This window comes from Mytilus californianus, unplaced genomic scaffold (genome assembly GCF_021869535.1).
Source record: "Mytilus californianus isolate M0D057914Y unplaced genomic scaffold, xbMytCali1.0.p SCAF_4, whole genome shotgun sequence".
NCBI classification, from domain to species: Eukaryota; Metazoa; Mollusca; class Bivalvia; order Mytilida; family Mytilidae; genus Mytilus; species Mytilus californianus.
This window is the reverse complement of record NW_026262690.1, coordinates 9,784,964-9,799,050: the sequence shown is the minus strand read 5'-3', so window position 1 is coordinate 9,799,050 and position 14,087 is coordinate 9,784,964. Positions and strand designations below refer to the sequence as shown.

Genomic DNA, 14,087 nt, shown 5'->3' with positions numbered 1-14,087 from the left:
AGGAGATATTTTCAAAGAATTAATAAAAAATAACACAGAAATTCACTTTCTAGCTCATCTAGCCCCAATCATCATGTCAGGCATTGTCATTACTAAAAAACATTAAATGTCTTCTAAACTGAGAAACAATTTCCACATTTAACCGAAATCTTTCACTGATGATACTGACAATCCCCCACAAAGTAATATAAATAGAACCATACAAATAGTAAGCAAATACATGTTCTCAGATACCATCTCCCATATAAAACAAATCACATTAAGAAAAAAATGAACCTATTATGTGTTCCTCTCCTAGCTACAAAACATATCCAAAATCAAAGATATGGAACATATATATTCTATCATAATCATTTGGTAATTAATGCAATTAGTATCTGTTGAACATAAAATACTAAATATTACATAAACAACACCCCTAATGCTCATGTTGGTTGTCATTGTGCAACACAGTTAATACATAGAAAACATAAAACATAGAACTCCTTTTGTCATATAAAACACTGTCAATCATCCAATCATACTGTCCACACTGATCTGTGTCCACACTTGTTTTTTATATAAAATACTTGATGGAGTAAGTATGAATAGTGTAACAGCCTTCCATTCAAAACAAAAACATTAGACATGTGTTTTAAACCTGTTTCATTGCACCATGTGACTTAACTCATTTAAATATCAAAGGACATTATACATGTCATGAAAAATGACCATCATCTAAGTTTTTTTATAACTGGTTTTATATGATTTTATAAATGAATTTGCATGTATCTACAAAGATGTTATTTGTGGGAAAAAATATTATAATCAGATGTTTTATTTTGTTTTTATTCCTTACCAAATCTTAATTTTTGTTACCTTAATTTGATTATATATTTATATATATCTTATAAAAGAATATAAGCAAGCTTTTCATGCTTAAAGCATGATGACAGTTTTAACAAAATGGACGGCTCTAAAAAGTTTCACCAATAAGTATTTACAGAGTACATTTAATATTTACTTTTTACTTGAAAAAACACAGCTAATGACTTTCAAAATAAAATTAGATAAAATATAACCATAAAGACCTTCACTGATGAAAAGAGGAACTTTTTAATAAAATTTCTAAACTGAATTTTGCATAAAACTACTTTGTAGTTTTTAAAAATGTTATACTAGTAATGTCCAGTGGAAAATATTACTAAGGTTACTCATAGAAATTGAACAAGAAAAATACAAAAATCATGTATACAATAAGTTCAGTAATCACATGACATAAAACTTAAATGAAGTCCAAGTTTGTTTGCTGGTCAGCGTTATTTAAATGAGAAAAGTCACATGGTATAATAAAACAGGTTTAAAGCACATGTCTTATGTTTTTTGTTTTGAATGGAAAGCTGTTACACTATTCATACTTACTCCATCAAGTATTTTAAATAAAAAAAAAATAGAAGTAACATAGAGACCTAATGGGTAACTTTTTTATTATTGGCCTAAAACTATGATATTCATAGTCAGAGTTCGTACATATATCATACATTAACATACATCAAGAAAAAAAATGTTTATTTGTAAAAATGAATTTTTAAGAATTATTTTCTGAAGATTTATAGAAGTCAAACGGACTATACCTATTGAGTTCTTTTTATTTCACCCAGTTGATAATTTCTTATTTACTTGATTTAGTATGAAATAAACTCACCATAGAAATAGTGCTTTATTGTTTTGTTTATTTGCATGTGTGTTTTTTCTCGAGCCTGCGACTTCTGTCGCAGAAAGCTCGACATAGGGGTAGTGATCCGTCGGCGGCGTTAACTAACTACTTAAAAGCTTTATATTTTAGAAGCTGGAAGACCTGGATGCTTCATACTTTGTATATAGATGTCTTATGTTATGAAGTTTCAGTCTGTCATACATTGTATGCCCATTGTCCTTGACCTCATTTTCATGGTTCAGTGACTACTTGAAAAAAGTTAAGATTTTTTGTTATGTTAATTTCTATCTTATTATGAGTAATAGGATAACTATATTTAGTATGTGCGTACCTTGCAAGGTCCTCATGCCTGTCAGACAGTTTTCATATGACCTGGACCTCATTTCAAGAATCAGTTAACAAGGTTTAGTTTTCGTGGTCAAATCCATATATCAGATAATATAAGCAATAGGTTTACTATTGATTGTTAGGTGTACATGTCCTACTGGCAAATATTTTACCATGCACATGTCGATTGCATGTTTTATTTAATCTTGACCTCATTTTCACGGTTCATTGCTTAGTGTTAAGTTTTTATGTTTTGGTCTGTTTTTCTTAAACTATAAGCAATAGGTCAACTATATTTGGTGTATGGAATGATTGTAAGGTGTATATGTCTGTCTGACAGGTATCATCTGACCTTGACCTCATTTTCATGTTTAAATTTGTTTCTTAGATACTATAAGCAGTAGGTCAACTATATTTAATGCATAGATTGATCGTAAGGTGTACATGTCTTTCTGGCATGGTTCATCTGACCTTGACCTCATTTTCATGGTTCATTGGTCAATGTTAAATTTTCATGGTTAAGTTTGTTTCTTAGAACTATAAGCAATAGGTCAACAAGAAATTATTGTAACAGGATGCTGTTACGAAGTCTCCCAAACGAAGCTCCAATAATTCGTCATTCCCAGGTTCGCTTGACATTGGGCAAAGTCCAGTAAAGTTATATGCATTAGTAATGCCTGGGGACTGATCCTGTATATCATTCAAATCATCTTGGCATGACACACCCGAATATATATGGTTAACGGGTGGGGATCTCGACCATTTAAAATATATTAGATCATTGGGGGTGGGGGACCCCTGGGGACTGACCCTATATATCTTTCGAATCTTTGTGACATGACGAACAGGAATATATATGGTTTAGGGGTGGGGATCTCAACCATTTGCAAGATATTAGAACTTTATCAAATGGCAGGGGGTGGGGGTGATCCCTAGGGACTGACCCTATATATCATTCAAATCTTCTTGGCATGACGAATAAGAATATATATGGTTTAGGGGTGGGGATCTCGACCATTTACAAGATATTAGGTCATTGGGGGTGGGGGACCCCTGGGGACTGACCCTATACGTCATTCGAATCTTTGTGACATGACGAACAGGAATATATATGGTTTAGGGGAGGGGATCTCAACCATTTACAAGATATTAGAACTTTCTCAAATGGTAGGGGGTGGGGGTGACCCCTGAGGACTTACCCTTTATTTCATTTGATGTGCTTTATCATGACAAACCAGAATATATATGGTTTAGGGGAGGGGATCTCAACCATTTACAAGATATTAGAACTTTCTCAAAAGGCAGGGGGTGGGGGTGACCCCTTGGGACTAATACTTTACTTCATTTAATGTGCAGTATCATGACTAACCGGAATATATATGGTTTAGCAGTCTTCACGCTGAGTGGCAGCCCAGGCAGCCCAGGCTTGTAATATTGCTCTCGGGCCTGTAAAAATCATATCTACAAGCCAACAGAATCTAACTAAAGATTTTCAAAAATTGAGCTCCGGGCCTGTAGATTTAGCAGTTCATCGTGAAGACTGGTTTAGGGGTGGGGATCTCGACCATTTAAAAAATATTACAACTTTCTCAAATGGCAGGGGGTTGGGGTGACCCCTGGTGACTAATCCGTTTTTTCATTTGATGGACTGTATCATGACAAACAAGAATATATATGGTTTAGGGGTGGGGATCTCGACCATTTAAAAGATATCACAACTTTCTCAAATGGCAGGGGGTTGGGGTGACCCCTGGTGACTAATCCTTTTTTTCATTTGATGGACTGTATCATGACAAACAAGAATATATATGGTTTAGGGGTGGGGATCTCGACAACTTACAAGATATTAGAACTTTCTCAAATGGCAGGGGGTGGGGTGACCCCTGGGGACTTACCCTTTATTTCATTTGATGTGCTTTATCATGACAAACCAGAATATATATGGTTTAGGGGTGGGGATCTTAACCACTTACAAGATATTACAACTTTGTCAAATGGCAGGGGGTGGGGTGACCCCTGGGGACGAACCCTTTAATTCATTAGATGTGCTTTATCATGTAGAACATTTTTAATTATAAAGATTGTGTCTATTACTAACGGTTTTCAAGTTATAATCATTTGAAAAAAGAAAAAAAAATCCAATAGGGTTCTATAGTAAACCCCTCCCTTCTTTTGGCCCCTCAAAGTACCCCTTTTTAGACCCCAATGCACAAACGAAACCCTGATTGCACCACTAGACATGTTAATCTAACATATTGTGAAACCTAAAGTAAATCTGACAAGCGGTTTTGGAGAAATGGTGCGGACAAGTTCATTCAAAAAAGTGGCGGAAGAGCAAGAATAACAAGTAATCCTGTGTTATGATGCTAACACAAAAGTCGCCAAAACGGCCCCCAACCATTGTTCTGCTGTTTCCATGGTAACAGCAGCCATTTTGAAATTTCAAAGTCGGATATCACATCTACACGTGACAGGTCACATTACTTACAAGTTTCATAAAAATTGGACCAATTTTTAAATTTAGGCATTCGTGTTTCCATGGTTACGGTGGCCATTTTGGAAATTCCAAAGTCAAATGCCACATTTACATAAGACAGTCAACATTTGTGCATTAAGTTTGAAGCATTTTGAGTTTTTTGACATTTTTGCAGTTTCCATGGTAACGGCAGCCATTTTGAAAATTCCAAAGTCGGATGGCACATCTACACATGGCAGGTCACATTACTGTCAAATTTCATAAAGATTGGACCAAATCAAAATTTTTCGCATTTTTGTTGTTTCCATGGCAACGGCGGCCATTTTGGAAATTCCAAAGTCAAATTCCAAATCTACATACACTCGTTAACATCTCTGTAAAATTTCATTAAATTTGAAGCATTTTAAACAAAATTCTCATTTTTGCAGTTTCCATGGTAACGGCGGCCATTTTAAAAATTCCAAAGTTTGAATTACAGATACATATGGTGCTACCTGTAATAATCTATCATTATATAACATAAAAAGTACATAGGAATAATTCAATACTATCACATGACAAATCACATGACTATTGTTCTAGAATGTTCCATGAAAATTGACCCCCTAAAATAATGCCAAGATGACCCCGGGCTGAAATAAAAAATGTGGAATGGACACCTGGACATCGGTCTCTTGTGTTACACAAAACTTAAAGGTTCTACTAGTCAGTAGCGAATCAATAGTCGAAAAATGACCCCACCCATGTTCCGCCCCCCAAAAAGTGCCAAGTTGACCCCCATTTGAAAATAAAGAATAGCGAATGCACCACTAGGGATACTACCCCAACATCATACCAAATAAAGTTTCCATCATTTAAGGCTTGGAAGAAAATGGTCGGACAAATTAGGGTTAAGAATAATAATAATAATAATAATAATAATAATAATAATAAGAAACGGGACAAAAACATAAAGTCCCCAAAACTCCGTTTTGGCGACTTAATAATAAGAACTGAGCAAAACCAATAAGTCTTCCCAAACTTCGTTTGGGAGACTTAAATATGTTTTGTGTATTGAATGATTGTGAGGTGTACATGAATTTCCGGTTTGGTTTATCTGACCTTGGCCTCATTTTCTTGGATCATGTTAAGTTTATGTGATACTTGTAGTAAAGCTTTATATTTAGGACTATCAACATAAAATCAAAGATCAGTAAAGCAGGCGAGACATTTCAGTAAGTACACTCTTGTTAATGATATATCTTATGTTTTACAGCTTGTTTGCATGTGTTTTATGTGAATATGCAGGTCTTTGTCAAACTTTTAAGAAAGTACAGTTAAAAGGTGTTAGACATTTTCTGCTTGATGTGAACTATCAAATTGTGTAACGAGAAATCCAGTAATAAGTCGCGTTCACGGGCACTTGGGGAATGAACCCCCGTCCCCCCCCCCCCCCCCCCCCCCCCCCCCCCTTTCCCCTTTTTTTTTACTTCGATTAAAAAAGGGGTACATTCCCCAAGCGCCTGTAGATTCTGCATGGTTCAGGTAATTTTTCAATTACTCCTTTCAATTTGCACTATTATGTCAATAACTGTAATTCGATATCGTACATTTATCATGCTTTATCCTTAACCAAGAATAAATTCTTGACGGGGCCATTTTAAATTATCGAAAGGTGTCATTTTGCAGTTACCTTAATATTTGACATATTTCATATTTGTTGAGTTTGGTGGATAAATATTTCAATAACCAGTCGGTATTTCAATAAGTACTAATTGTTTACCCCTACTGGTCGACTTGTTTTTGTTGGGTATATGATGCCGTGTATTCACACAAAACCTTCTTTAAGACAAAAAGAGAAAAAAACATCTTGCAAGTGCTTTAATTTCACTTTCCGATATATAGATTAATATTTAAGTGAATGCTTAATTCTCACAAATCAGGGTGTGTAACCTGGTGCTATTTTTTTATCGTCACTTTCAGAAGTTTGCACGCCCTGCCCCCTTTCACCTCACACACACACGTTTCATTCTGTTCCTAAGCAACTGCATATCTGAGTGAACTTGAAACAAACTAGTAAAGGATACTACCGAAACAAGAAGGTCTGCTTCATTTCTGCAACTATTTCTTGATATTGACACAGATGGAAGACTTAAAACTTGAGCCTTTCTTCAACATGACGATTTAAGCATCGAGATTTCAGCTGATGTTAAATCCTTGGTGTAACCTTACAGTCAAATTTAAAATGGAACAATCACTACGACAATATCATATCAAGTGCAAACAAATCTCTTGACTTCCTGAAGAGAAACCTAAAAATATCAAACACCATTACCAAATCCCGTGAATACCAATCCATAGTGAGACCAACACTTGAATACAACTGTAGTTTATGGGATCCACAAAAGCTATACTTACTACCATAACAGCAGTAGTGTTCAACTATGATAAACAATCTTGAATGGCTCTTACGTGCTGAGCGCCGCCATAAAACCAGACTGATTATGTTTTATGAAGTCACCCATGGACTCATTGCAATTCCATTGCTAGTCATTATACCAACAGATACTAAAACAAGAAAAGCACATAACCGCAAACATTTCGGCAAATATACCTACCTCAAAAGAAAGTTAAAAATAGTCGTTTTATTTCCTCAGACAATAATAAACTGGAACATGCATGTTACCACAAATTGATGACACCAACTGTTCTCCTCTACATAAATAACAATGTACATATTTTAAATCACTTTATGTCTTTTTCATGTACAAGTAAATTAAAGTAAAGTAAAGTAATCTTTATTTAAAGTCGGGTGTTCATATATATACAAATGAACATAGAACATGATATCTTTAGAGCTCTTTAACCGACTGATATAGAATAAAATAACAGAACCAATCATTGAATAGCAACATATGTACATACACAACATATGCAATTAATACAAGCAGCACATATCAATAAATACATGCAACATATAAAGCAAAGCAACATATACATTTATATAGAAGTGTTATCATTTATCAACTTTAAAATAGACTGCACTTAAGATTTCATTCCAAATCCACAACTACAAAACATCTTCTGAAAGTGTTACTGCATCTAGAAAATTTGAGATAATGACACATTTCCTGTTTTATCAAAACTAATTGCTCTTTTTAGAACAAGAGAAAAGATTAAACTATTTATTTATTACGTCTATGCAGAGACATATAATGTCTCTGGTCTATGTAAATCAGATTTAATCCTCTCATATCTGAGAGGCTTACATCTAATACATAAAACACACATAGACATTAAAAGCATAAGATATCTCGGAGGCTTACATCTAATACATAAAACACACATAGACATTAATAGCATAAGATATCTGAGAGGCTTACATCTAATACATAAAACACACATAGACATTAATAGCATAAGATATCTGAGAGACTTACATCTAATACATAAAACACACATAGACATTAATAGCATAAGATATCTGAGAGGCTTACATCTAATACATAAAACACACATAGACATTAATAGCATAAGATATCTGAGAGGCTAACATCTAATACATAAAACACACATAGACATTAATAGCATAAGATATCTGAGAGGCTTACATCTAATACATAAAACACACATAGACATTAATAGCATAAGATATATGAGAGGCTTACATCTAGTACATAAAACACACATAGACATTAATAGCATAAGATATCTGAGAGGCTTACATCTAATACATAAAACACACATAGACATTAATAGCATAAGATATCTGAGAGGCTTACATCTAATACATAAAACACACATAGACGTTAATAGCATAAGATATATGAGAGGCTTACATCTAATACATAAAACTCACATAGACATTAATAGCATAAGATATCTGAGAGGCTTACATCTAATACATAAAACACACATAGACATTAATAGCATAAGATAACTGAGAGACTTACATCTAATACATAAAACACACATAGACATTAATAGCATAAGATATCTGAGAGGCTTACATCTAATACATAAAACACACATATACATTAATAGCATAAGATATCTGAGAGGCTTACATCTAATACATAAAACACACATCGACATTAATAGCATAAGATATCAATACATTCAACACATGCAATATATAGCATCTCCATTAAAAGTTAAAAAAACACGATGAAATTAGTGCCAGAATCAAAATACGGTACTACAAATAGTTCTAAATAAAAAACACTTTATAAATTTCAAGCGTCCGAAGCACTTTTGTGGTTTTTCCTTCATCAGAAATGCTCAAAGACGAATATTTGAAAGCCAAGGATGTATAAGAACCGAAACAGTTAAAGAGATACATGACCAAAAAGGACATAAAATAAGTATAACATTGGCCAATAAGTTTAGCTATATCCAACTTTTAAAACTTATTGTCTTTGTGAACTACGTTGGCATATTACAACTTATTACACCAACGAGAATCATACCTCCATTTAAACTCCTTACATTTGTGAATCGTTATTATTGCTCAATTTTATGTGTTCCTGTTGATGTATTGCTCTTCAAATTTAGATACTTTAGGATTTCTAATAATTGATCCTGACCACCACTGATAAAAATACAATTTTGAAATGCGCAAACGGTGCATCAAAGTGAACTTTGGTATCATGCAGTTTCATTTCATGATGTCAAAATCATTTATTTGATAGTCTTCCGTTATTATATGAATACTACGTCCATCAAAATAACAAACGTTATTCTAAACACGACCACAGCGAATTTACATGGTAGTTTAACCTTTTTTAAAAGCATGAAGGAAATTGACTAAGAAACATGACACCGTTTCAAAATTGTTTGAAAACATGGATAGTTTTGATCATGATTGTAAAGAAGACAACAATCCATACAGATCCTGAACATGCATCAAATATTTGCCACTGGACGTTAAACAACCAACAATCAATCAGTCATACATATCAAATGATGACAAAGATTTGAATAACTACAGGTGCCCGTACGGCCTTCAAAGGTCAACTAAACTCATACCATATAATAAGATTCAACTAAACACATATCATATAATAAGCTTTAGCTAAACTCATACCATATAATAAGCTTAAACTAAACTCATACCATATAATAAGCTTTAACTAAACTCATACCATATAATAAGCTTCAAATAAACACATACCATATAATAAGCTTCAACTAAACTCATACCATATAATAAGCTTCAACTAAACACATACCATATAAGCTTCAACTAAACTCATACCATATAATAAGCTTCAACTAATCTCATACCATATAATAAGCTTCAACTAATCTCATTCCATATAATAAGCTTCAACTAATCTCATACCATGCAATAAGCTTCAACTAAACTCATACCATGTAATAAGCTTCATCTAAACTCATACCATATAATAAGCTTCAACTTGGGCTTTTGAAATGGATAGGATAATATCTTAACATATATACATTTAATGATAGTCAGTACCCAAGGTATCGTCCTCTGACGTCAACTGTTAATAAGGTACCATCAATGAATTGCTGTTTATGTAACAGCCACTATGATCCGTCAGTTACTTTGTTCCGGCTGAACTTTTCAACTAGTTATTTCGTTTCGATGGAACTTTCCAACTAGTTGTTTTGTTCCGAGTGCAGTCGAAAAGTTCCGGAAAAAAGTAGCTAGTTGAAAAGTCCCGAAACAATGTAGCTAGTTGAATAGTTCTGGCGGAACAGAACAACTAGTTACATCGTTCTGAATATACCATATTTCGTCCTTTTTGTAGAAAGAGGGGGAAGAATGAGTATCAGTATATTTAAGAGCAAATCATTAATTACAAGAATACCCAACGCACTGAAAGGGGTTTCTTTGGGGACAAATATGCAAAATTTAAGTTGTATTTCATAGCTCACATAAAACGGAATAAGTTGCATTATCATGCAAATTTAGTATTCATAGTACCCTCAAGAGAGGGAAGAATACCCCCCTCCTCATGTGGTTCTGTGCATCAATTCTCCAAATGGAACTTTTGACTGGTTGATAAGTTCCGTTGGAACTTTTGGGCTAGTTTGTTAGTTCCGGTTTTGACTTATTTGCCAAAGAGGAACTTTGTGGCTAGTTGATAAGTTCCTTTTGACTTTTGTAATCAGTATCTTGGTTTCCCTTTGAAAGGTTCAAATATAATATGTTGCGCTTGTACTTTGCATCAATTCTCCAAATGGAACTTTCTGCCTGGTTGATAAGTTCCGTTGGAACTTTTGGGCTAGTTTGTTAGTTCCGGTTTTGACTAATTTGGCAAAAAGGAACTTTCTAACTAGTTGATATGTTCCGTTGGAACTTTTCAACTAGTCACTTTGTTCCGGTGGAACTTTTAAACCGGAGGAAGAACAAAGTAACTAGTTAATAAGTTCCTCCGGAACTTTTCGGCTAGTTAGTTCTATTCGCCCGGAACTTTCCAACGTCGGAACAAAAGAGCATTTACATTTACACGGGTAGGACTGGGTTGCTAATCAGATAAGATTGAAACATTTATAGATGTCATATCTAATACAATGTATATTATTTCGATATCTCATGTTTCTAATTTGTATGTTCATATGTTCTAAATGGAGTTTTTTTTAATGAAGTAAATGTTTATAAAGATAAGGAGATGTAGTATGATTGCCAATGAGACAACTATCCACCAAATTTCAAATGAAGTGGAAATAAACAATTATAGACAATGAGAAAAAAGGCATACCGTATGCTCCGAAATAAAAAATGTAAAACAATTCAATTTTGAAAACCATGCAACGACCTAATTCATAACAAAACAATTTATGAAATACAATTATGACAGGCATGACAAAACGACAACCACTGAACTACAGGCTCCTGACTTGGGACAGGCACATAACGAATGTGGCGGGGTTAAACATGTTTGTTAGCATAAGAGCATAAAAGCAAACACCAGTTGCAATTGGCTAACCGAAAAATCGATGCGAGGCACAAAAACAACTAACATAAAAACAATAGACGCAAAGCATCGAAAAAGGAGTACCTGCAATTACTGAAAGCTAGTTCAAAGCCAATTACAACTAATAAATTTGTTTGTCTGTCTCGTTAATAATTTATCTTAGTTTTTATGATTACAGCCAAATTATCATTACTGAACAAATATGAACTACACATGATATATACGCAATGATACTAGTTACTAGTTATTTTTGCACATATACAAGAGTGAAATTATGGAGCTATGTCACACCATTTCTTTGGTAGCATATTGTATAATGTACTACTAAGTATTTATTTAAGAATTGAATGCTTCTTTTTGTTAATTCATTGGGGGTGTAAATGCGTTGACCAAAGTACATTTTGTATGAAGCGCGAAAGCGCTTCATTCTAAAAATGTACGCACGGTCAACGCTTTTACAACCCTATGAAATTACTAAAAGAAGCATTCAATACTTATAATTACATTTTTTCGCTATGATCATGAAAACACGATTACTATCAAGTTTTTCTTTTATTTACCTGTGCACTTTATTGTGGAAACATGTGTCATCATGTATGTTTCAATTCATGCAATTCATTTTGAAATGAAGAATGACGCGAGATTGCTGTTAGCCAATCAAAATAACGTATAATAATGAAACATACATCTGTAATTATTCTACTTTGAAGCTTATACATATCGTTCGTTTCGTTATGAATGTATGTAACTTAATGGGTTCATCTGTTGAATCATTGATGTTAAATATCTTCATCTCCATGCACGTAATAGGAAAATAAAACTTTCTTTTTCTCCTTCTTCTTTTAGAAATCTTTTTTAACCCTACTGCTATGCCTGACACTCCTTGGTTCAATATTATTAAGAACATCGGAGTCACTATGAAATCGTTTTTTCAAAGTAACCTGTTTAGTGGTAAAGGAAGTCCCCTTTTTGTCGTCTGTTCCATAGGCATTTACAAAAACATCTGATTCACTGTTATTATTGCTGTCTTTTGAATTTTTGCTACCAGTAGATTTCTCAGATCTGTCGGTCGTGTGTCCTTTGCGAAATGTTTCTGTACTATCAATATTGCGTGATCCTAAGACAGCTTCTTGCACTGCTTTAAATGGATGTCTGTAGAAAAGATATCAATCATAAATCACTAAATGCAAAAATAAAACGAAAGGATTTTATTTATCGGCCTAATAGTTATTCATGTAAAGTTTAACCATGGTTTACTTAGAAAATTTCCTGAACCATATTTGTATAATTCCGTTAGCCACTAAATATGCTATATAGGATTATTTGCCAATAAGAAGATATTTTGGCTTTCCAAACTATTGGTTCCGAGTTTACTGTAGTGAGAAGGTTATTTAGAAACATGAATCGGGTAGTTTGGAGTTTACTGTAGTGAGAAGGTTATTTAGAAACATGAATCGGGTGGTTTGGAGTTTACTGTAGAGAGAAGGTTATTCAGAAACGTGAATAGGGTGGTTTCGAGTTTACTGAGATGGTTATTCAGAAACATAAATCGGGTGTCGAGTTTACTAAAAAGAAGATTATTCAGAAACATGAATAGGGTGTACGGAAATTGGAATCATATATATTATTTAAAACCCGATATGAAGCTGATTCCTACATCGTTCTATGAAATTCTCTTACTATTGTTCATATACCTGAAGTATTAACAGCAGTTTAGAGCCTTTGTATGATTTCTATGTACTACGGTACACTAGAATCACATAAAGTGAATACATCCAGTATGTATAGAAGTTCTTAGTTCAAAGTGTAATCTATATCAATCAATAGCTTAACTTAACTGTTCAGATTATCATGAAAATACACCTTACTTGTATCTTCTTTTCTTTAATCCTAGAACTGGGAGGTCAGTACTTGACAACATCTTTGTAGCTTCTTCTGGCGTAACAAACCAGCGATAATGCCGCTCTCGAGGCAGAGTATCTCTTGAAAATCTTGTATCTGACACATTCGTGGTCTGAAATTTAGTTTAAAAAAAAAAAACAGTTTGAAATAAATAACATGGCAAGGTCGGACATCTTTTTTAATAAACACATTTGAAAAGAGTACAGAACAGCAATGAACAAGAGACAATATCACTTTAAGAAGCCAAAATACAAAGATAGCCACGGCGATTTATTTCGTATCTATACTTGCACTCTTGAACGTTGACTATGGTATCTTCTCCACAATACAATATTTATAACAATTCAACATCAAAATGAGGATGCATTTTATAATCTGTATAATATTAGTTAAATTCTAATAACTTTTACTGTTCTATTTTAAATGGAAATATTGAATTAGATGCATAAAACGCGTCAATAAAACATCTAAAGAGGCAATATAAGTTATATTTTAAATGTCTATACCATATCTCAGGTAGTGAATGGATTAAACATATAGATATGCAAAAGGGTGAAATCACACAGGAAAAGAATACCTGTATACTTTAGTGTTATATTAAATTATATAGGTATTTTTTTTCACAGAGACAAGAGACACTGATGATGTTGCTAACCTTGGAAAAGTTTTAAAATAAGGAGATGCAGTGAGTCCAAATGACGTGGATATAAGCAATTATAAGCACAGTATTTTTTGGTGCTAGTTTTAAACGTATATCAAA

At 33.5% G+C, this 14,087-nt stretch overlaps 1 long non-coding RNA gene across 1 annotated transcript; it reads right to left on the bottom strand.

Annotated features, from left to right (window-relative positions):
- Positions 1-9,524: 9,524 nt before the first annotated feature.
- On the bottom strand, positions 9,525-13,794 carry LOC127737442 (uncharacterized). Its single transcript, XR_007999501.1, has 2 exons — positions 13,294-13,794; positions 9,525-12,577 (listed from the first exon to the last, which is right to left on the bottom strand). It is a non-coding gene; the product is annotated as an uncharacterized LOC127737442 (long non-coding RNA).
- Between the last annotated feature and the right edge of the window lie 293 nt (positions 13,795-14,087).